The following is a 24,962-nucleotide window of genomic DNA, read 5'->3' on the forward strand; positions in this document are numbered from 1 at the left end:
GAGTAAAAATCGTAGAGGGAGACCAAGAGATGAATACACTAAGCAGATTCAGAAGGATGTTGGTTGCAGTAAGTACTGGGAGATGAAGAAGTTTGCACAGGATAGGGTAGCATGGAGAGCTGCATCAAACCAGTCTCAAGACTGAAGACCACAACAACAATAACAGCAACAACAACAATGGGAAGGCCATTAGAGATAACTGTGACAATTTAGAGAAGATGAAAAGAGCTGTGTGGAGCAATTTCTTTCATCAAATATCAACCGATGAAAAGCAATGTCATGCTTTGTGTCCACCTCCACCAAACACTTGGTGTAAATATAGGCAAGGTGAATTTTCTGGCACCCTGCATGAATTTACACATAAACATTCTCTTCCTTTGGCTCCAATGGAGGCAATCAGACCTATTTACAGTTCCTAGTTCAGTGGCAAGACTTAGAATGTTAACGGGCTCTTCAATAATGTTGTGTGTTGCCGTGTGCCTCAAAATGTATTTGTTGGCTTTATGACTCTAAAGTGTCTGATGCTGTGATAACTTTTAATGGTGGTAGCTATGAAATACTTAAGGTTCTGGAGAAGTTAGGGGTAAGATTTGGACAGAACGCAGCTAAAGGACTGAGGGAACTGGGTGAGCTTCGTGTACGTGAAGCAGAGTTAGCTGCTCAGCGAATGACAAAAGAAGCAAGAAAGAAATGGGGCAGGCAAGCACAGGGCTGTTATGACACTGAAGAAGACGCAGACTGTGGGCCAGGGCAATTCTAGTGCCTAAAAGACGCAGAAATGTAAGTCTGTATAAGAATTTGTAATAAAAAATTATAAACCGCAGTATCATTGAACTACATTTTTTGCAATAAATTATCTGTTTTCTAAAAAAGCACTGATGGTAGAGACATGAAATTTTCACAAGCCAAGTGTGAGCTTCAACACATTTAGAACTAGAATAATTAAAATAGCTTGAGTTGTTTTGTTTTTATGTTCATTTATTTACAAAATTCTGTCAAAAAATTGAGTGTTTTAAAAAAAGATAACATGCCCCACAATACAATTTTAGTAATAATTCTAGTTCAGTGTATCTATAAAGGTGCATTCAATAATTATGGAAAATTGTAAGTTGGTGTCTTAAAAAGTTTCCAAGATAATGAGTCACAAAATTCGATAATTTAACATTGGCTGCATAGGACATACAATGTTCCCTTACCCAACAGGGACCATTATCTGCTTGTTTTCAATAAGATAATTTTGCTGTATTTGTGCGCTATTTTCCTGTATGTTTAAAGAGAAGTATATGTCGTCTAGCAGCTAATAACAAACTTTGCGACGCCAATTTAAAACGTCGCATGATGTCTCATTGCTGAATCGTTCGTCGGCCCATCAATTCTCGAAACACTTTATGTACCTCGCTTCAGGCTACTGCATTTCCCTTGCAAGAGTCAGTAAGTGGAGAAACGGTAGACTAAACTATGAGTGCCCTTTGTAAGCATTGTCAACGCAGTCATATTGCTTTCATTGTCGAGCCACATTTGGTTTAGTTTCGTGAAGTATTCACTGTGAAGAGGTTGCTGTTAGTGTGCGCTCTCTGTTAGGTAAAAAATGACTTCATGAGGAAGGAGAATGGTTGAGCTAGTGAAGCAAAATTACCGTAATGAAAGGAATCAAGATCCGATGAAGGTAAGAAGGATTCCTATTGATTTTATCTTCGAGATAGTCATCCACGGAGATATAGATCGTTTGTTTGATTTACTTAGTTCCTATTCGTTGTTTATGTATTTTAGAAATCACACAAGCAGAAGAAAAGAATGGTGATTCGTCTGTAATACAAAACTGTTTCGATATGTAACGACTGTCAGTGAAGAAGAATGTAATGAATTCAAAGTGCTTAGTTCGGGTTTACCAGATAATTACATAACCGAAAGCAACACGGATTCCTCATCAGCATCACCATCTCCGAGGCCAAAGAAAAGAAGGGCTGCAGTACAACTGAAAGTGCAACAATCTTTACAAAATCTAAGTAAAATGACAACCCCTTTCCACTGCGGGTCTTGTTTAACGTTATAAGTACTAATTTCTCAGTCACGAATTATTTGAATATGTAGTTAAAGGAATGTAACAAAAACAAACAAAACACGTATACTACCGTTTTAATATGGTTGTGTATAGACCTTTCCTTAGTGGTTCTGGATGAGATTCTGATTTATTTCTTCTCCTAATTGGGATGTTACTAAAATAATTACACAAGCGCATTTCAGTAGACCTAAGCCCAACTGTAAGAACTGGAAGATTTTTTCGCAACTATCGCACGTTATAAGTTTCAGAAAAAGAAGTAAGAACACAGACCAGTGGAGAAGGAACATAAGAAAAATAAATAGGCAGTCAGGAAAGACATACATAATTGCTGGTAAAGAAGTGCTAGCCAGAACATGTAAGTGCAAGAATCGTTCCAAATGCCCGAGAAAGTGTATCGAGAACATCAGCGAGATTGAAGAGAGAGGAATGTTCCAAGGATTCTGGATGATGAAAGATATAGAAGAGTAGCGACAGTATTTAGCTCCATTTATTAAGGAGGTACCTAAAGCAAAGTCACTTTCTACAGGTGTGCAGTCTCTAAGAGATGTGACAAAGAAGTACTTGCTACTGAAAGACGACTGTGAAGTTCAAGTGCGTCTAAGGTTTCTCCTTAGCACTTTTAATGTATCAGAAACATTTGTGCGATACATACACAAGAAAAGAGGTAGCACTAACATGATTCTGACTGCTGACAAGAGGGTTTGTCATCGTCCAGGTGTAAAGAGATCCGGCGAGGCAAGAGAGAGAATAAATAACCATATAAAATCGTTTCCTACTGTTCCAGCGCATTACTGCCTACGGAGCAGTTTGCAATAGTTCTTACCATGAGGTTTGAATGTACAAATAACGCACGAACTATATAACAAACGTCAGGAAGAGGAACAGTTACTGCTGAAAAATATAGGCTCTACAGAGAAATATTCGATACAGAGTTTAACATAAGCAATCATGTTTAACATAAGCAATCATGTATCCTTCCCCCATGAACCATGGACCTTGCCGTTGGTGGGGAGGCTTGCGTGCCTCAGCGATACAGATGGCCGTACCGTAGGTGCAACCACAACGGAGGGGTATCTGTTGAGAGGCCAGACAAACATGTGGTTCCTGAAGAGGGGCAGCAGCCTTTTCAGTAGTTGCAGGGGCAACAGTCTGGATGATTGACTGATCTGGCCTTGTAACATTAACCAAAACGGCCTTGCTGCGCTGGTACTGCGAACGGCTGAAAGCAAGGGGAAACTACAGCCGTAATTTTTCCCGAGGACATGCAGCTTTACTGTATGATTAAATGATGATGCCGTCCTCTTGGGTAAAATATTCCGGAGGTAAAATAGTCCCCCATTCGGATCTCCGGGCGGGGACTACTCAAGAGGATGTCGTTATCAGGAGAAAGAAAACTGGCATTCTACGGATCGGAGCGTGGAATGTCAGATCCCTTAATCGGGCAGGTAGGTTAGAAAATTTAAAAAGGGAAATGGATAGGTTAAAGTTAGATATAGTGGGAATTAGTGAAGTTCGGTGGCAGGAGGAACAAGACTTCTGGTCAGGTGATTACAGGGTTATAAATACAAAATCAAATAGGAGTAATGCAGGAGTAGGTTTAATAATGAATAAAAAATAGGAGTGCGGGTTAGCTACTACAAACAGCATAGTGAACGCATTATTGTGGCCAAGATAGACACAAAGCCCATGCCTACTACAGTAGTACAAGTTTATATGCCAACTAGCTCTGCAGATGATGAAGAAATTGATGAAATGTATGACGAGATAAAAGAAATTATTCAGGTAGTGAAGGGAGACGAAAATTTAATAGTCATGGGTGACTGGAATTCGTCAGTAGGAAAAGGGAGAGAAGGAAACATAGTAGGTGAATATGGAGTGGGGGGAAGAAATGAAAGAGGAAGCCGCCTTGTAGAATTTTGCACAGAGTATAACTTAATCATAGCTAACACTTGGTTCAAGAATCATAAAAGAAGGTTGTATACCTGGAAGAATCCTGGAGATACTAATAGGTATCAGATAGATTATATAATGGTAAGACAGAGATTTAGGAACCAGGTTTTAAATTGTAAGACATTTCCAGGGGCAGATGTGGATTCTGACCACAATCTATTGGTTATGAACTGCAGATTGAAACTGAAGAAACTGCAAAAAGGTGGGAATTTAAGGAGATGGGACCTGGATAAACTGAAAGAACCAGAGGTTGTAGAGAGTTTCAGGGAGAGCATAAGGGAACAATTGACAGGAATGGGGGAAAGAAATACAGTAGAAGAAGAATGGGTAGCTCTGAGGCATGAAGTAGTGAAGGCAGCAGAGGATCAAGTAGGTAAAAAGACGAGGGCTAATAGAAATCCTTGGGTAACAGAAGAAATATTGAATTTAATTGATGAAAGGAGAAAATATAAAAATGCAGTTAATGAAGCAGGCAAAAGGGAATACAAACGTCTCAAAAATGAGATCGACAGGAAGTGCAAAATGGCTAAGCAAGGATGGCTAGAGGACAAATGTAAGGATGTAGAGGCTTGTCTCACTAAGGGTAAGATAGATACTGCCTACAAGAAAATTAAAGAGACCTTTGGAGAGAAGAGAACCACTTGTATGAATATCAAGACCTCAGATGGAAACCCAGTTCTAAGCAAAGAAGGGAAGGCAGAAAGGTGGAAGGAGTATATAGAGGGTTTATACAAGGGCGATGTACTTGAGGACAGTATTATGGAAATGGAAGAGGATGTAGATGAAGATGAAATGGGAGATAAGATACTGCGTGAAGAGTTTGACAGAGCACTGAAAGACCTAAGTCGAAACAAGGCCCCGGGAGTAGACAACATTCCATTAGAACTACTGATGGCCTTGGGAGAGCCAGTCATGACAAAACTCTACCATCTGGTGAGCAAGATGTATGAGACAGGCGAAATACCCACAGACTTCAAGAAGAATATAATAATTCCAATACCAAAGAAAGCAGATGTTGACAGATGTGAAAATTACCGAACTATCAGTTTAATAAGTCACAGCTGCAAAATACTAACGCGAATTCTTTACAGACGAATGGAAAAACTGGTAGAAGCGGACCTCGGGGAAGATCAGTTTGGATTCCGTAGAAATGTTGGAACACGTGAGGCAATACTAACCTTACGACTTATCTTAGAAGAAAGATTAAGAAAAGGCAAACCTACGTTTCTAGCATTTGTAGACTTAGAGAAAGCTTTTGACAACGTTAACTGGAATACTCTCTTTCAAATTCTGAAGGTGGCAGGGGTAAAATACAGGGAGCGAAAGGCTATTTACAATTTGTACAGAAACCAGATGGCAGTTATAAGAGTCGAGGGGCATGAAAGGGAAGCAGTGGTTGGGAAAGGAGTGAGACAGGGTTGTAGCCTCTCCCCGATGTTATTCAATCTGTATATTGAGCAAGCAGTAAAGGAAACAAAAGAAAAATTCGGCGTAGGTATTAAAATTCATGGAAAAGAAGTAAAAACTTTGAGGTTCGCCGATGACATTGTAATTCTGTCAGAGACAGCAAAGGACTTGGAAGAGCAGTTGAACGGAATGGACAGTGTCTCGAAAGGAGGATATAAGATGAACATCAACAAAAGCAAAACGAGGATAATGGAATGTAGTCAGATTAAATCGGGTGATGCTGAGAGGATTAGATTAGGAAATGAGACACTTAAAGTAGTAAAGGAGTTTTGCTATTTAGGGAGTAAAATAACTGATGATGGTCGAAGTAGAGAGGATATAAAATGTAGACTGGCAATGGCAAGGAAATCGTTTCTGAAGAAGAGAAATTTGTTAACATCGAGTATAGATTTATGTGTCAGGAAGTAGTTTCTGAAAGTATTTGTATGGAGTGTAGCCATGTATGGAAGTGAAACATGGACGATAACCAGTTTGGACAAGAAGAGAATAGAAGCTTTCGAAATGTGGTGCTACAGAAGAATGCTGAAGATAAGGTGGGTAGATCACGTAACTAATGAGGAGGTATTGAATAGGATTGGGGAGAAGAGAAGTTTGTGGCACAACTTGACTAGAAGAAGGGATCGGTTGGTAGGACATGTTTTGAGGCATCAAGGGATCACAAATTTAGCATTGGAGGGCAGCGTGGAGGGTAAAAATCGTAGAGGGAGACCAAGAGATCAATACACTAAGCAGATTCAGAAGGATGTAGGTTGCAGTAGGTACTGGGAGATGAAGAAGCTTGCACAGGATAGAGTAGCATGGAGAGCTGCATCAAACCAGTCTCAGGACTGAAGACCACAACAACAACAACAATCATGTATCAAGAAAAGGTGCATGTGACCGCTGCTATCGTTTTCAAACTCTCTCTCTGAAGAGATTCAAGAGGTAGAGAAAGACCAGCACACAAAACACCTAAACAGAAAAGAGACAGTTAGAAAACTAAAGAGTTAAATGAAGGAGAATGTCGTTTACTGATATTTGGCCTCGAAGCTGTAAGGTACCGCCCACACATAGCAGCTAAAGCCATTTATTACAAAAGAAAACTAACTGTATACAAAATGAGATTTTCACTCTGCAGCGGAGTGTCCTTTCTTTCAGGAGTGTTAGTTCTGCAAGGTTCGCAGGAGAGCTTCTGTAAAGTAGGTAGGAGACGAGGTACTGGCAGAAGTAAAGCTGTGAGGACGGGGCGTGAGTCGTGCTTGGGTAGCTCAGTTGGTAGAGCACTTGCCCGCGAAAGGCAAAGGTCCCGAGTTCGAGTCTCGGTCCGGCACGCAGTTTTAATCTGCCAGGAAGTTTGACTGTATACAGTCTTACAGTATACAATACTGCTTTCAGGAAAGCTAGAAATTACATAAAGTTACTATTATAATGTTGTCATTGGAACGGTGTTCACGCCATGCCTTGCGACTGGCCGTAGCGCAAGGGCGGCGGGGGAGGGGGGGGGGGGGGGAAGCGCCTCGACAAAGATTAGGAAGGAAGTTAAGGAAAACTTGAGAGGACACACTTTAGGAAGGAAAACTTGAGAGAACACTCTTGGTTCAGGCTTCATTCAGTGAACACCCTGATATTCTATACTTCGTGTGGAGCCGGCGCCGCATCTGTGCTGAGTTCGGAGTTCTGCGACTTAGCCGAATTTCGCTGACGAGTCGTGGAGGTATTTACTGGAATTTGATCTAACCCGAACACGACGCGAATGTTTGGTAAGGCTACAGCGCGAAGGTAGAGATATCGGAGAACTTTGATAGCTTGCTTAGGACAAACAGACAAATTTCACTTTGTCGGATCATCTGTGGTGTGCGGGAGGCAGGGGGTTTGTCACACAATCTCCCACATTCTTCTTTCACTAAACAGCTATTCTGGTGGTCATCCACGCTGTCGAGAAACCTACAGTACTGGCCATTAAAATTGCTACACCACGAAGATGACGTGCTTCAGACGCGAAATTTAACCGACAGGAAGAAGATGCTGTGTTATGCTTTTCAGAGCAGGCGCCGGTGGCGACACCCACAACGTGCTAACATGAGGAAATTTTCCAACCGATTTCTCATACACAAACAGCAGTTGACCGGCGTTGCCCGGTGAAACGTTATTGTGATGCCTCGTGTAAGGAGGAGAAATGCGTACCATCACGTTTTCGACTTTGATAAAAGTCGGATTGTAGCCTATCGCGATTGCTATTTATCGTATCGCGACATTGCTGCTCGCGTTGGTCGAGATCCACTCACTGTTAGCAGAATATGGAATCGGTTGGTTCAGGAGGGTAATACGGAACGACGTGCTGGATCCCAGCGGCCTCGTATCACTAGTAGTCGAGATGACAGGCATCTTATCAGCATGGCTGTAACGGGAACGTGAAGCCACGTCTCGATCCCTCAGTTAACAGATGGGGACGTTTGCAAAACAACAACCATTTGCACGAACAGTTCGACGACGTTTGCAGCAGCATGGACTATCAGCTCGGAGACCGTGACTGCGGTTAACCTTGACGCTGTATCACAGACAGGAGCGCCTGCGATGGTGTACTCAACGACGAAACTGGGTGCACGATTGGCAAAACGCCTTTTTTTAGATTAATCCAGGTTTTGTTTACAGCATCATGATGGTCGCATCCGTGTTTAGCGACATCGCGGTGAACGCACACTGGAAGCGCGTATTCGTCATCGCCATACTGGCGTAGCACCCGGCGTGATGGTATGGGGTGCCATTGGTTACACGTCTCGGTCACCTCTTGTTCGCATTGACGGCACTTTGAACAGTGGACGTTACATTTCAGATGTGTTACGACCCGTGGCTCTACACTTCATTCGATCCCTGCGAAACCCTACATTTCAGCAGGATAATGCACGACCGCATTGTTGCAGGTCCTGTACGGGCCTTTCTGGATACAGAAAATGATCGACTGCTGCCCTGGCCAGCACATTCTCCAGATCTCTCACCAATTGAAAACGTCTGGTGAATGGTGGCCGAGCAACTGGCTCGTCACAATACGCCAGTCACTACTCTTGATGAATTGTGGTATCGTGTGTAAGCTGCATGGGCAGCTGTACCTGTACACGCCGTCCACGCTCTGTTTGACTCAATGCCCAGGCGTATCAAGGCCGTTATTACGGCCAGAGGTGGTTGTTCTGGGTATTGACTTCTCAGGATCTATGCACCCAAATTGCATGAAAATGTAATCACATGTCAGTTTTAGTATAATATATTTGTCCAATGAATACCCGTTTATCATCAGCATTTCTTCTTGGTGTAGCAATTTTAATGGCCAGTAGTGTAAATACAATTCTCTATCTTTTAATCATGTGTCGTAACAACTTTTAGATCATTTGTATCCAACTCACTTCCGTTTAAGAAGACGGTAACTGTTCTCGAAAGAACAGATACCATTGATGACCCTGCAGCTGCTATAGAGTAAATGATAATTAACTGAAACCCTCAGCGGCCGACAGGTGTTGTTGAACATGTTCTTCCGTTTACCTCTGATTTTATCGCTGTTTTCTTTTCGATCTTACTCTGGTTTTTATTTTGTTTTACACAATTTTACTTCTCAACTTCTGAAAATTCAAGTGGAATTTATGTTACGACAATCTCCTCCAGTGAGGTGACGGAATTTTGCAGCGATAAGACGCTGGTTGCGACCCAAATATTATTCTTTTCATCCTTTTTGCTCTTTATTCGTTTTGTTATTAAATTTTAAAGTAAACCCAATGGCAGTGGCGTGTTCAGTGATCAGTTTTCTTCGACTAGCGTTAATGAATTACGTTTTTACCAGATCAACCTATATCAGTTAATAATTTCGAGTTTTACCCTAGAAAATATTAGTAACGAGTTATTTCAGTTAGAAACTGGTGTGTTACGCCCACAGTAATGTATATAGTAGGGATGTGATCGAACGGGCAAACAGTGTGGAATCGCAAAGTAATCATCAGCTTCACTAGATCCGGGTTGCCAAGGATTAGCACAAGTCTCCTTGTGCGACCACGAGATACATCTTAGGGAAGCTGACGTATGAGAGGTCTCAGCCTGCATGCCCTAACACACGCGCTTCGCCTCACTTCAATAAACTGTAGCTAAATGCTTATTGCATTTAACGGCCTTGTACAAAGTAATAAACAATATATATTTTAATACATTCCCTCAGCGTGCAGTGTTCTACGTTGGTAGAAAAATGATAACTAAACTTACCCAGATTTTTTTTAATTCTTCCACATCGCTATCTCTTCATGGGTGTACATGGTGGAGGATGGCCTAGGTACACCCTAAGAGTTACCACAAGGAAGTACTTCACTCATTTGCGAGCTGTAAGCAGATCACTTACCAAAGTGCTTTCTCTGAGAGGAACACGAAATTTGTCGCATCATACAGTCTGCGAAGAAGATTCATCAAAATTCTAAACTAGAGGACTTCATAAAACGCAAAAAAAGTCTTGAATGTTTATGAGCCGTAGTTGGAATCAGTCAATTCGTCAATTGCCTGCGAGTAACAATTAGAGGGGATATTACGAGGAGCATTTGAAATGTCCGCAAGATGGCACCACCGGCGCGTATCGATGTCACGTTTAGTTATTAGCTTCTTTAGAAAGAACGCACACCATGTTTCAGCCATATTGGTCAATTTCTTTGTGTTTGGCATTCGAGTGAATCAAGGAACTCGAGTGATTGTCAAAAAAATGGGCGCTAAAGAATTTCGTTTGGTACTTAAACATTACTTTATGAAAGACAATACGCCTCAGGAGACTAAAGAGAAGCTTGATAAACATTGAAGTGACTCTGCACCTTCGATTAGAACAGATTATAAGTGGTTTCAAAATTTTAGGAGTGGCCATACGGGCACAAATGATGCTGAACGTTCTGGACGCCCTGTGGAGGTTTCCGCTCCAGAAATCATTGATAAAATCAATGATACGGTGATGGATGACAGAAGAGTTAAGTTGCATGAGATGGTTAGTGCTATGGGCATATCGCATGAACGGGTACATAATCTTTTTCGTAAACATTTGGATATGAGAAAGCTATCCGCAAGATGGGTCCGCGATTGGTCACGATTGGCCAAAAACGGAATCGTGTGAAGTGTTGCAAGGATGGTTTGCAGCTGCTCAGGAAGATTCCACAGGACTTTAAGCGCCGTTTCGTTATTGTAGATGAAACATGGATACATTACTATACTCCTGCGACCAAAAAACAATCTAAACGATTGGTTACCAAGGAAGAATCCGCACCAAAAAAGGCGAAGACCAGTCCTTCGGCCGGAAAAGTTATGGCGACTGTCTTTTGGGATTCGCGAGGGATAATCCTCATCGACTGTCTGCAAAAGGGTAAAACTATTACACGTGCACATTATTCATCGTTATTGGACAGTTTGAAAACCGAGCTGCAAGGAAAACGCCGGCGACTGGACCGCAAAAAAGTCCTTTTCCATCACGACAATGCACCAGCACACACCTCAACATTTGTTTTTTATTTATTTTATTTATTTACTTATTGTTCCGTGGGACCACATTAAGGAGAAGTCTCCATGGTCATGGAACGAGTCAATGCATGAAATTATAACATGATTGTAGAAACAGATGAAATGAAATATAAGAAACATATTGACTTGTAGATTGTAGAAACAGATAAAATGAAATATAAGAAACATATTCAGGCGACAAATCGTTAGTTTAAATAAAGAAAATCAAGAACGTAACACTGGAATTTGCTTAATTTTTTAGCTCTTCCAGGAGCTCTTCGACAGAATAGAAGGAGTGGGCCATGAGGAAACTCTTCAGTTTAGACTTGAAGTGTTTGGGCTACTGCTAAGATTTTTGAGTTCTTGTGGTAGCTTATTGAAAATGGATGCAGCAGAATACTGCACTCCTTTCTGCACAAGAGTCAAGGAAGTGCATTCCACATGTAGATTTGATTTCTGCCTGGTATTAACTGAGTGAAAGCTGCTAACTCTTGGGAATAAGCTAATATTGCTAACGACATTAAAGAAAATATATATAGTGTGAGGGCAATGTCAAAATTCCCAGACTATTGAATAGGGGTCGACAAGAGGTTTTCGAACTTACACCACACATAGCTCGAACAGCCCGTTTTTGAGCCAAAAATACCCTTTTTGAATCAGAAGAATTACCCCAAAAAATAATACCATATGACATTAGCGTATGAAAATATGCGGAGTAGACTACTTTTCGTGTTGAAATGTCACTTATTTCAGATACTGTTCTAATGGTAAATAAAGCGGCATTTAGTTTCTGAACAAGATCCTGAACATGGGCTTTCCACAACAGCTTACTATCTATCCGAACGCCTAGGAACTTGAACTGTTCCGTCTCGCTTATAATATGCCCATTCTGTCTGATTAAAATATCAGTTCTTGTTGAATTGTGAGTTAGAAACTGTAAAAACTGAGTCTTACTGTGATTTAGCATCAAATTATTTTCCACAAGCCACGAACTTATTTCATGAACTATATTATTTGATAATGTTTCAATATTACACACAAGATCCTTCACTACCGAGCTGGTGTCATCAGCAAAACAGAAATATTTTTGAATCACCTGTAATACTAGAAAGTATATCATTTATATAAATAAGAAACAGCAGTTGCCCCAGCACCGACCCTTGGGGAACGCCCCATTTAACAGTGCCCCATTGGGACTGAACATCACTACCACTCTCAATATTGCGGAGCATTACCTTCTGCTTTCTGTTCTTAAAGTAAGAGGCGAACCAATTGTAAGCTACTCCCCTTACCAACTTCTGCAGGAATATTTTGCGGTCAACACGGTCAAAAGCCTTCGTTAAATCAAAGAAAACACCTAACGTTCGTAACCTTTTATTTAATCCGTCCAAAACCTCACAGAGAAAAGAGACTATAGTATTTTCAGTTGTTAAGCCATTCTTAAAACCAAACTGTACATTTGACAACAAATTATGTGAATTTAAATGCTCCAGTAACCTTGTATATACAACCCTCTCGATAACTTTAGCAAACACCAATGGCATAGAAATAGGTCTATAATTGTCAACATTATCCCTGTCTCCCTTTTTATAAAGTGGCTTCACTACCGAGTACTTTAATCGGTCAGGAAACCGAGCACTCCTAAAGGAAAAGTTACCGATATGGCTATGTACTGGGCTAACATAGATGGAACAATACTTCAGTTCAAATGGTTCAAATGGCTCTGAGCACTATGGGACTCAACTGCTGAGGTCATTAGTCCCCTAGAACTTAGAACTAGTTAAACCTAACTAACCTAAGGACATCACAAACATCCATGCCCTAGGCAGGATTCGAACCTGCGACCGTAGCGGTCTTGCGGTTCCAGACTGCAGCGCCTTTAACCGCACGGCCACTTCGGCCGGCAATACTTCAGTATTCTGCTAGATACTCCGTCATATCCATGAGAGTTCTTGGTCTTTAGTGATTTAATTATTAACTCTATCTCCCTCTTGTCAGTATCATGGAGAAGCATTTCAGGTAACAGTCTCGGAACACTTTTTTCTAAGAGCGCTATATGATTCCCTGTTGGGACTAGGTTTCTATTTAGTTCACCTGCTATATTAAGAAAGTGATTATTAAATACTGTACATATATGCGACTTATCAGTAACACGGAGGAGGAGATTAGTGTTTAACGTCCCGTCGACAACGAGGTCATTAGAGACGGAGCGCTAGCTCGGATGAGAGAAGGATGGGGAAGGAAATCGGCCGTGCCCTTTCAAAGGAACCATCCCGGCATTTGCCTGAAGCGATTTAGGAAAATCACGGAAAACCTAAATCAGGATGGCCGGAGACGGGATTGAACCGTCGTCCTCCCGAATATCAGTAACACGGACCTTCCCACTACGCACTGATTCTATATCCTCGACCTGTCTCTGCAGACCAGCCACTTCCTTTACGACTGACCATATGGTTTTAATTTTATCCTGAGACTTAGCTATTCTATCTGCATACCACTTACTTTTTGCCTTCCTAATAACTTCTTTAAGCACCTTACAATACTGTTTGTAATGGGCTGCTGCATTTAGATCGTGACTGTTTCTAACGTTTTGATATAATTGCCACTTTGTTCTACAAGATATTCTTATCCCTTTAGTCAGCCACCCAAGCTGCCTGTTTGTGCTAGTACCCTGTTTTGAACGTGCTGACGGAAAGCAACTTTCAAAGAGTACGAGAAAAGTCTTGAGGAAAGCATTATATTTATCGTCTACTGTATCAGCACTATAAACATCTTGCCACTCTTGCTCCGCCGGCCGCGGTGGTCTCGCGGTTCTAGGCGCCCAGTCCGGAACTGTGCGACTGCTACGGTCGCAGGTTCGAATCCTGCCTCGGGCATGGATGTGTGTGATGTCCTTAGGTTAGTTAGGTTTAAGTAGTTCTAAGTTCTAGGCGACTGATGACCACAGCAGTTCAGTCCCATAGTGCTCAGAGCCATTTGAACCATTTTTGAACTCTTGCTCCTTGATAAGGTTTACAAAAGTCTCTACAGCAACTGGATCAGCTTTCCTAAAAAGTTGGTAACTATATTTAACATGTTTTGTAGCACAAAAATCTTTTAGACTTAAAATTTGTGCATGATGATCTGTAAGGCCATTCACCTTTTTGCCTACAGAATGCCCTTCTAGTAATGAGGAATGACCCAAAATATTGTCTATAGTTGTTCTACTGTTCCCCTACACTCTCGTTGGAAAGAATACAGTTTGCATAAGATTATATGAATTAAGGAGGTCTACCAGCATCCTTTTCCTTGCACAATCACTTATACAATTAATATTGAAGTCACCACATATAACTAACTTTTTGTATTTCCTATAAAGCGAACCAAGAACCTCCTCTGGCTTTACCTAAAATGTTGTGAAATCGGAGTCTGGGGATCTATAAATAACAACAGTAAGAAGTTTAGCTCCACTAAATTTAACCACACCTGCACAACATTCAAACACCTTTTCAGTGCAGTACTTTGAAACATCAATTGACTCAAATGGGATACCGTTTTTCACATACATGGCTACTCCCCCACACCGCAAAGAGCTCCTAGAAAAGCTGCCAGCCAACCTGTATCCTGGTAAAGGAAGCCTCTGAATTATCTCCTTATTTAAGAAGTGTTCAGACATGCTCAGTTATGGTAGCAAAATTAATGGAAATAGTATTCCAATTCGTTTCACATCCCCCCTATTCTCCAGACTTGGCTTCCTCGGACTACTATTTGTTCCCCAATTTGAAGAAGTGGCTTTCGGGACAAAAATTTTATTCAGACGAGGAGGTTATTGCAGCAACTAACAGCTATTTTGCAGACTTAGACCATTCCCGCTATTCGGAAGGGATCAACAAATTAGAACAGCGTTAGACGAAGTGCATTAGTCTAAAAGGAGACTATGTCGAAAAATAAAAAATGTTTACCCCAAACACGTAAGTAGTTTCTATTTTTACACGGACTTTTCAAACGCCCCTCGTAGAGGGAATGGTCAGACAGGCTCAGTACGCTGAGCAACCAAATTAAAGAATCACTTTTACGAAATCTCGTAATTGTCTCCCATTACGACGCATAAATTTGGCTCAAAGCTGCCTACAAACTTTCTCGGCAGTGGTGCAAAAGTGAGGCGCCCTGCGACATTATTCTCGTGCTTGGCGACGCTTCAAGTAGCAAGCTGTCGGCACATGCGAGGAAAAGGCCGCGGCTCAGACGATCATGTGAGGTTAATGACGTCACTTCCGCATTGCATTCACAATGCCAGCGTGAACATGTCACACTATGGGGAGGTCGCCGCAGCCTCTCTTACCCAAATTTCACCCATTCTTTTGACACCTCTGTGATTGCCATCAAAACTGGGGCATCCAGCGCTGAAATCACCGCTGCTCAGAATCGACCTCAGGTGGTGGCAATAAAATTACACCTTCCCTTGGGGCGTCGGTTATCACACATTTCGCAGTCGAAATAACAGTTCGTAGTGCGGTGAGCAACAGGACGAATTTCTTGACAACGTGCTATACTGCGGAGATCCCGTGGGCTTTTTAACCCTATTCTATGTACAATCTGTGGCTGGAGCTGCACTGAATGTGATCGGAGTGTAGCGCACCACACATTTTGTCTAGTGGACTAGGTGGAACCACTAAGGGCCGAGGGTGACGTCGTAATGCGCCACGCTTTTGCGCCATGACAGAGGAAGATTGTAGGCAACTTAGAACCAAATTTCAAACTTATACCCCGCAGTGGGAGACAATAGCTGGGTTTTGAAAAAGTGATCCTTTAACTGTGTTGCGCAATGTGCGTCATGTGACAGACTTCAGTTTACTAGTAGTATACTGGGCAAATGCTACCTGTCTACAAAGGATGCGAGGTGCCGGGGCTAGCAGTGTATTTAACACTAAATTCTACTCGAATCTTCATATGGAAATGATGCTCTAAGCCCCCCCCTTTTATAAGTCCTACTTTTGCTGTTGCACATGGATTAAGAAGAAACGCAAACTGACTGTAATCGACCCTGCAAGTGGAGTAGAAAAGAGTTTGGCACCTGCAATAATTTAATTTGATAGACATTAATTAAATAAAGCAAAGTTTCAGTAACGTAGTGGGAAATGAAAGGGTTGCTCTACCGATTAACAGGATGAAAGTTCTGTCCAAAATAACAATTTGATTTATTATGGCTAAACTCAAAATCATAAACAAAACACATGAAACATTTACAATACACCAAATTGGATCTAATTGGATACTCAAATAAATGCTGTGAAGGTGAAGTTGTCCATAAACTAGATTGTGACATTTATGACGAAGTGGTATGTGGAGCCAATTCCTTGCAACTCAGATCTTAAGAGAAACACCCAGCCAACTCAACATTAATTGCTGCTACGGTAGTGATAACTCAGACAATGAACACCCAAGACAGAACAAAGTTAGAAAAGACGAACAGGCGCGCTCTGCTGAGCTCTGATTATCACAGTGCAAACTCCCTAGTCTGCCGGTGCTGCGGATATACATTACCAAGCTGTCTTCTTAACTGCAAGGACACGATCTGGCGTACTAGAAGCGATGGCTGGTTGCTTCGACGTCCTGTCGTGGTGATGATAATGTCGCGAGTATAGCCCGAAACAAATTGTCCTGGTCTGGTTGTTCCAGACTAAAGACTTCCTATCAATACAAATGCGCCTCTGAGGGAGACGAAGAAGGCTCGCCACACAATCACTGACGGTACAGTGATTGATTTTAACAAGCGAAGTCACACAGTAACTCCGATACAGTCAACTTAAGCCAAAACTGCCCAAGACAGACAACATAGGCCGCTTGTACGCAGAACGCTCAATTGCCAACTGTACTTGGCAAGTTACGTTGAAGTCAAAACTTCAGCAACTTCGTTAAACAGTTACGATCACCTAAAAGTATAGCTAACAGTAGGCAGGCTGTCCAGAGCAGCGAGAGCTCAGTCTTGTAACCTACTCCAACCGAAAGGCGAGAACCGACTCACACCAGAGCACCCATACAAAACCGAACACAGAACATTCCCGCCCCCACGACAGTGGCCGTTGTTAAACGTTCCAATCAGCAACTCGAAAACCGGCGGAAAATTCCACTCTATTGCCGAAGCACTACCATTCCACCAATGGAGATTCTTGGCGCCAATTTCTGCGCCGATTTTGCTACGTCACGGAGCTATGCCCTGAGCAAGCCAATCACAGTTACGATTTTGCAGAAAACGTGGGAATTTGCCCGCCAAGACTGCCTGGATACACAAGTCATTCCCACGCCTCGCTGGTAGCCCACCAGAAAGTGTTTTCGCTAAGTTTCTGCGAAGTAACGGAACCTCTAGCCCAGCTGCTCCTTCAGGCCCCTGCAGGCGTGTCTCTGCCGCTGTTATGACAATGTCGGCGTCTGGAAAGCATTCACTCGACTCCCTCACACCCGTCGGCTTAACCCTTTCAAGATCAGCAGAGTCCGCCTGTCACCGGACCACCCGGGTGACGGGAGACGCTGCGTGGGAAGCCCGCGTGTGTAGGAATAGCAACTTTTCACTGCATGCAATTAGAGAGGAAAATCGAATTACTCAGAGTAAGATAGAAATAGGGGGCTTCTGCCACCTCTCAAAGAAACTGCTTACAAAATGGTTGAGCAGTGGTAAAAATTGTTGTTTTGAAGAGCGTGCCGCAGCGCATAGTGTGAAGCAGTCGCCCTCCGTTTCTGGCGGTGGCGCGCTGTGGCAATCGCAGCTTTGGTGTCTCTCTCTGGTGAGAAAGGGGAAAGGTTGCCTGTTCACGTGCATTAAAGGGGCGCTATGAGCTCGTCAGTCAGTCAATTGGAGATGGACCAGCAGTGAAGTCGGCGAGTCTGGTCAGTTGGTCAGCCGGGTCAGTGTGCGACAGTCAGTGTCTGTCTATCATACAGAGTGCTAGTATGTGTTAGGCCGCCGGCCTGCTCGAGTTTGTTCAGGCAATGGTCATTGGCGGTTGAATCGATCGGTTGGTCGGTCACGCACTGGGACACAAGATGACTGGTCCGTCGTGAGTGTGTTGTACATTTTATGTAAGTCTGTATTTTATGGGTTTTATTGAAATTGTTATTTTAGGTTATAAGGTTGCCACCCTTCCACCATAAGAGTCATTTAAAAAAAATCAAATTGCACATTTAGTGGCAAATAATTTGAGTGTTGTACCATTTCCATCCCTCTTACGGGGTGCATAGTTTACGTGTTTGTGTGAATTGTTAAAAAATTTTTTGTTTAAAGTAATCAGGTGTGTTGCAGATTAGCACCAGTGTACTCTTTCAGAGGCTGTTGTGAGCGGTCATGACTATGGCCATGTTGAAAGGGAGCAGGCAAGCTCCTCAACCTGAAGGCTCATACTGTTAATATTGTTCTTTCTGCTTCTAAATATCTAAATAAAATTGTAACTTGACATTTTGAGGGTTCTTTTCTGCTTATAATTTTAAATCTGTTTTGAAAAAGCTTTTAGGAATAAAATTCACATTTGTTAAAAGTAATTTCATTTTCCATCAGTTACTTCCTGGCAACTACTCCCGCTCTCACGTGGTGTGATTAAATGTGTTAATGTTCTTGATCAATCGCTAGTAAATAAAGTAAATTCTTCAAGAAAATATTTTGAAAGTAAATTCAGCCGGCCGGGGTGGCCGAGCGGTTCTAGGCGCTACAGTCTGGAACCGCGCGACCGTTACGGTCGCAGGTTCGAATCTTGCCTCGGGCATGGATGTGCGTGATGTCCTTAGGTTAGTTAGGTTTAAGTAGTTCTAAGTTCTAGGGGACTGATGACCTTAGAAGTTAAGTCTCATAGTGCTCAGAGGCATTTGAACTATTTAAAAGTAAATTCTCAGTTCAATGGTTGTGCGTCCTCTGTTAGAATACTGCTGAAGCGTGGGAGACCCATACCAAATAGGGCTAACAGGGATTACAGAAAGCATTTAAAGAAGGGCAGCACATATAGTCAGTGCTTGACTGACGGGAAAGAGTCACAGAGATGCTGTAAAACCTGATCTGGAAGACACTTTGCAAGTAGCCTGTTTATATATCTGTATGTTGGCAGCCCTTTAGACTGCATTAATATCGCTGACAGCGCTGTGCGCCCTCTGTAAGAGACTCTGTGGCTGGTCGGACTCGCAGTTAGAAGTTAATAGTTAGCAGTGATGGATGTTAGACGCAGTGTTAGCGCGAGCGGACGGTCTAGACGTATGTCCGTCATGGAGATTTTCTATTGGTTGGACATGGATTGTAAAATGTGGGTAATGGAATTATTGACGATTATATAATTTTTGCGAACTGTATGATTAAGGTAAAATCTGATAAATACATTGATTGCTTTGCAACAAAATCTTTCCTATGCTAACCACATGCCTATTTGTAATTAGAGTCTACAGTAGTTAGAATCTTTTTATTTATCTGGCTGTACACTTGCTGTAGATCGTGTCATGAAGATTTTCTGTGAGGTAAGTGACTCAGGAAATGTATGGATTATTGTTTGGATTTCTTCTAATTCAGGGCCATTCTTTTGTGTTAATTAATAGTCAGACTGCGTTATCCTTGTATATTGTGGGTCATAAATGGGTAGAATAAGTTTGAGCCGTATTTGTCAGGGAAAATTCTGTAGGTCAGTGTTGAAATGATAAAGACAAGAAAAGCTACAGTACGTTCAGTTTCACTCAGCAGTTTCAGAAAGTTCAGTTGCACTAAGCAATTTAAGTAATAACGCAGAAGTTTCACCTTCTCAGTTATTTCAGTTTAAGTAAAAATTATATATTACGAAGTTTCAACTTGACAGGTATCAAGTATCCCACCAAAACAGACTAAGTTTCAAGAACCAGTATTAAATCAGGAATCTAGGAGTATGCACTGCCTGGCAAAAAGTGAGGCACCTGGAAGGGAAGAAAAAACGAAATAAAACTTTACGAGTGTGGTGTTTTAATGATCAAGAAATAGTGTCAAAAAAAAATTTTATAGTATGAGCCCAAGTGTCGGTACCATCTTGTATCGTCTCTGGCCTGGATGAAGCATCGGTTCGGTTGGGAAGGATATGGTAAGGCCGTTGATCCTCTCCTGACCGAAGCTGACCCACACTTGTTGTAACTAACCTTGATATCCTGCATAATGTCTGAACTCATTCCGTACGTGTTCTATCCGGAATAGTTTTGGGGATCCTGTTGGCCTCGGAATAAGCTCAGTGTCTCAGACGGTTCACTGAAATACGCGAATGGGCGGACGTTTTCCGTTCGAAAAATGGCACCACGATACCGTCGGAAGAGAGGTACCACGAGGAGACAGGAATTCCATGACACACCGTTGTTTTAGCAGAGATCTCTCAATCGGTACCGGTCTGATATTAATGGGTTGGCCCCTCCGAAAGTTTCAAAAAATCACTTTCGTTTTGCCTTAAAATATTTCCTAGGAAGCCTAGTTTATTGAAGTGTTGATCCCAAGGCAGCCAGAAACCCCGTTATCGAATTACAAGGACGTTTGTGAAGTGCCTCCGAAAACCATAGACAGCGGACGTGGCAAGGACTGACGTCGTTGGAAGTTCCCTCAAGAAATATTGACCCATGCTGCATGTACAGCCGACCGAAATTGCGGAAATGTTGCCGGTGCAGAATTTTGTGATCTCTCGACTATGCACCATGTCGGGCGAGCTGAATGGCTGGATCATTCACTCGAACTGACCACAGTGTTCTCCAAACCAATCACAAACAATTATCCCCAGTGACACGGCGCGTTGTCATCCATTAAAAAATTCATCGTTGTTTGCGAACATGGAAGTCCACTCGCCGGCCGAAGTGGCCGTGCGGTTACAGGCGCTGCAGTCTGGAACCGCAAGACCGCTACGGTCGCAGGTTCGAATCCTGCCTCGGGCATGGATGTTTGTGATGTCCTTAGGTTAGTTAGTTTAACTAGTTCTAAGTTCTAGGGGACTAATAACCTCAGCAGTTGAGTCCCATAGTGCTCAGAGCCATTTGAACCATTTGAAGTCCACTCACGCCTGCAAATGGTCTCCAACTAGCCGAACACAACCTTTTCAATGATCGGTTCAGAGGGACCAGGGAACACAGTCCATTCCATATAAATGGAGCCCGCACCACCAGCTTGCACACTGCCTTGTTGACAACTTGGGTGCAACAGGAACCCTATCATCAATGCTTACCAACGCACCACCAGCTTGCACAGTGCCTTGTTGACAACTTGGGTGCAACAGGAACCCTATCATCAATGCTTACCAACGCACCACCAGCTTGCACAGTGCCTTGTTGACAACTTGGGTGCAACAGGAACCGTATCATCAATGCTTACCAACGCACCACCAGCTTGCACAGTGCCTTGTTGACAACTTGGGTGCAACACGAACCCTATCATCAATGCTTACCAACGCACCACCAGCTTGCACAGTGCCTTGTTGACAACTTGGGTGCAACAGGAACCCTATCATCAATGCTTACCAACGCACCACCAGCTTGCACAGTGCCTTGTTGACAACTTGGGTGCAACAGGAACCCTATCATCGATGCTTACCAACGCACCACCAGCTTGCACAGTGCCTTGTTGACAACTTGGGTGCAACAGGAACCCTATCATCAATGCTTACCAACGCACCACCAGCTAGCACAGTGCCTTGTTGACAACTTGGGTGCAACAGGAACCCTATCATCAATGCTTACCAACGCACCACCAGCTTGCACAGTGCCTTGTTGACAACTTGGGTGCAACAGGAACCCTATCATCAATGCTTACCAACGCACCACCAGCTTGCACAGTGCCTTGTTGACAACTTGGGTGCAACAGGAACCCTATCATCAATGCTTACCAACGCACCACCAGCTTGCACAGTGTCTTGTTGACAACTTGGGTGCAACACGAACCCTATCATCAATGCTTACCAACGCACTACCAGCTTGCACAGTGCCTTGTTGACAACTTGGGTGCAACACGAACCCTATCATCAATGCTTACCAACGCACCACCAGCTTGCACAGTGCCTTGTCGACAACTTGGGTGCAACAGGAACCCTATCATCAATGCTTACCAACGCACCACCAGCTTGCACAGTGCCTTGTTGACAACTTGGGTGCAACAGGAACCCTATCATCAATGCTTACCAACGCACCACCAGCTTGCACAGTGCCTTGTTGACAACTTGGTGCAACAGGTACCCTATCATCAATGCTTACCAACGCACCACCAGCTTGCACAGTGCCTTGTTGACAACTTGGGTGCAACAGGAACCCTATCATCAATGCTTACCAACGCACCACCAGCTTGCATAGTGCCTTGTTGACAACTTGGGTGCAACAGGAACCCTATCATCAATGCTTACCAACGCACCACCAGCTTGTACAGTGCCTTGTTGACAACTTGGGTGCAACACGAACCCTATTATCAATGCTTACCAACGCAACACCAGCTTGCACAGTGCCTTGTTGACAACTTGGGTGCAACAGGAACCCTATCATCAAAGCTTACCAACGCACCACCAGCTTGCACAGTGCCTTGTTGACAACTTGGGTGCAACAGGAACCCTATCATCAATGCTTACCAACGCACCACCAGCTTGCACAGTGCCTTGTTGACAACTTGGGTGCAACAGGAACCCTATCATCAATGCTTACCAACGCACCACCAGCTTGCACAGTGCCTTGTTGACAACTTGGGTGCAACAGGAACCCTATCATCAATGCTTACCAATGCACCACCAGCTTGCACAGTGCCTTGTTGACAACTTGGGTGCAACAGGAACCCTATCATCAATGCTTACCAACGCACCACCAGCTTGCACAGTGCCTTGTTGACAACTTGGGTGCAACAGGAACCCTATCATCAATGCTTACCAACGCACCACCAGCTTGCACAGTGCCTTGTTGACAACTTGGGTGCAACAGGAACCCTATCATTAATGCTTACCAACGCACCACCAGCTTGCACAGTGCCTTGTGGACAACTTGGGTGCAACAGGAACCCTATCATCATTGCTTACCAATGCACCACAAGCTTGCACAGTGCCTTGTTGACAACTTGGGTGCAACAGGAACCGTATCATCAATGCTTACCAACGCACCACCAGCTTGCACAGTGCCTTGTTGACAACTTGGGTGCAACAGGAACCGTATCATCAATGCTTACCAACGCACCACCAGCTTGCACAGTGCCTTGTTGACAACTTGGGTGCAACAGGAACCCTATCATCAATGCTTACCAACGCACCACCAGCTTGCACAGTGCCTTGTTGACAACTTGGGTGCAACACGAACCCTATCATCAATGCTTACCAACGCACCACCAGCTTGCACAGTGCCTTGTTGACAACTTGGGTGCAACAGGAACCCTATCATCAATGCTTACCAACGCACCACCAGCTTGCACAGTGCCTTGTTGACAACTTGGGTGCAACAGGAACCCTATCATCAATGCTTACCAATGCACCACCAGCTTGCACATTGCCTTGTTGACAACTTGGGTGCAACAGGAACCCTATCATCAATGCCTACCAATGCACCACCAGCTTGCACAGTGCCTTGTTGACAACTTGGGTGCAACACGAACCCTATCATCAATGCTTACCAACGCACCACCAGCTTGCACAGTGCCTTGTTGACAACTTGGGTGCAACACGAACCCTATCATCAATGCTTACCAACGCACCACCAGCTTGCACAGTGCCTTGTTGACAACTTGGGTGCAACAGGAACCCTATCATCAATGCTTACCAACGCACCACCAGCTTGCACAGTGCCTTGTTGACAACTTGGGTGCAACAGGAACCCCATCATCAATGCTTACCAACGCACCACCAGCTTGCACAGTGCCTTGTTGACAACTTGGGTGCAACAGGAACCCTATCATCAATGCTTACAACGCACCACCAGCTTGCACAGTGCCTTGTTGACAACTTGGGTGCAACAGGAACCCTATCATCAATGCTTACCAACGCACCACCAGCTTGCACAGTGCCTTGTTGACAACTTGGGTGCAACAGGAACCCTATCATCAATGCTTACCAACGCACCACCAGCTTGCACAGTGCCTTGTTGACAACTCGGGTTCAACAGGAACCCTATCATCAATGCTTACCAACGCACCACCAGCTTGCACAGTGCCTTGTTGACAACTCGGGTGCAACAGGAACCCTATCATCAATGCTTACCAACGCACCACCAGCTTGCACAGTGCCTTGTTGACAACTTGGGTGCAACAGGAACCCTATCATCAATGCTTACCAACGCACCACCAGCTTGCACAGTGCCTTGTTGACAACTTGGGTGCAACAGGAACCCTATCATCAATGCTTACCAACGCACCACCAGCTTGCACAGTGCCTTGTTGACAACTTGGGTGCAACAGGAACCCCATCATCAATGCTTACCAACGCACCACCAGCTTGCACAGTGCCCTGTTGACAACTTGGGTGCAACAGGAACCGTATCATCAATGCTTACCAACGCACCACCAGCTTGCACAGTGCCTTGTTGACAACTTGGGTGCAACAGGAACCCTATCATCAATGCTTACCAACGCACCACCAGCTTGTACAGTGCCTTGTTGACAACTGGGGTGCAACACGAACCCTATCATCAAAGCTTACCAACGCACCACCAGCTTGCACAGTGCCTTGTTGACAACTTGGGTGCAACAGGAACCCTATCATCAATGCTTACCAACGCACCACCAGCTTGCACAGTGCCTTGTTGACAACTTGGGTGCAACAGGAACCCTATCATCAATGCTTACCAACGCACCACCAGCTTGCACAGTGCCTTGTTGACAACTTGGGTGCAACAGGAACCCTATCATCAATGCTTACAACGCACCACCAGCTTGCACAGTGCCTTGTTGACAACTTGGGTGCAACAGGAACCCTATCATCAATGCTTACCAACGCACCACCAGCTTGCACAGTGCCTTGTTGCCAACTTGGGTGCAACAGGAACCCTATCATCAATGCTTACCAACGCACCACCAGCTTGCACAGTGCCTTGTTGA

This window comes from Schistocerca nitens, chromosome 4 (assembly GCF_023898315.1).
Source record: "Schistocerca nitens isolate TAMUIC-IGC-003100 chromosome 4, iqSchNite1.1, whole genome shotgun sequence".
In the NCBI taxonomy this organism is placed as follows: domain Eukaryota; kingdom Metazoa; phylum Arthropoda; class Insecta; order Orthoptera; family Acrididae; genus Schistocerca; species Schistocerca nitens.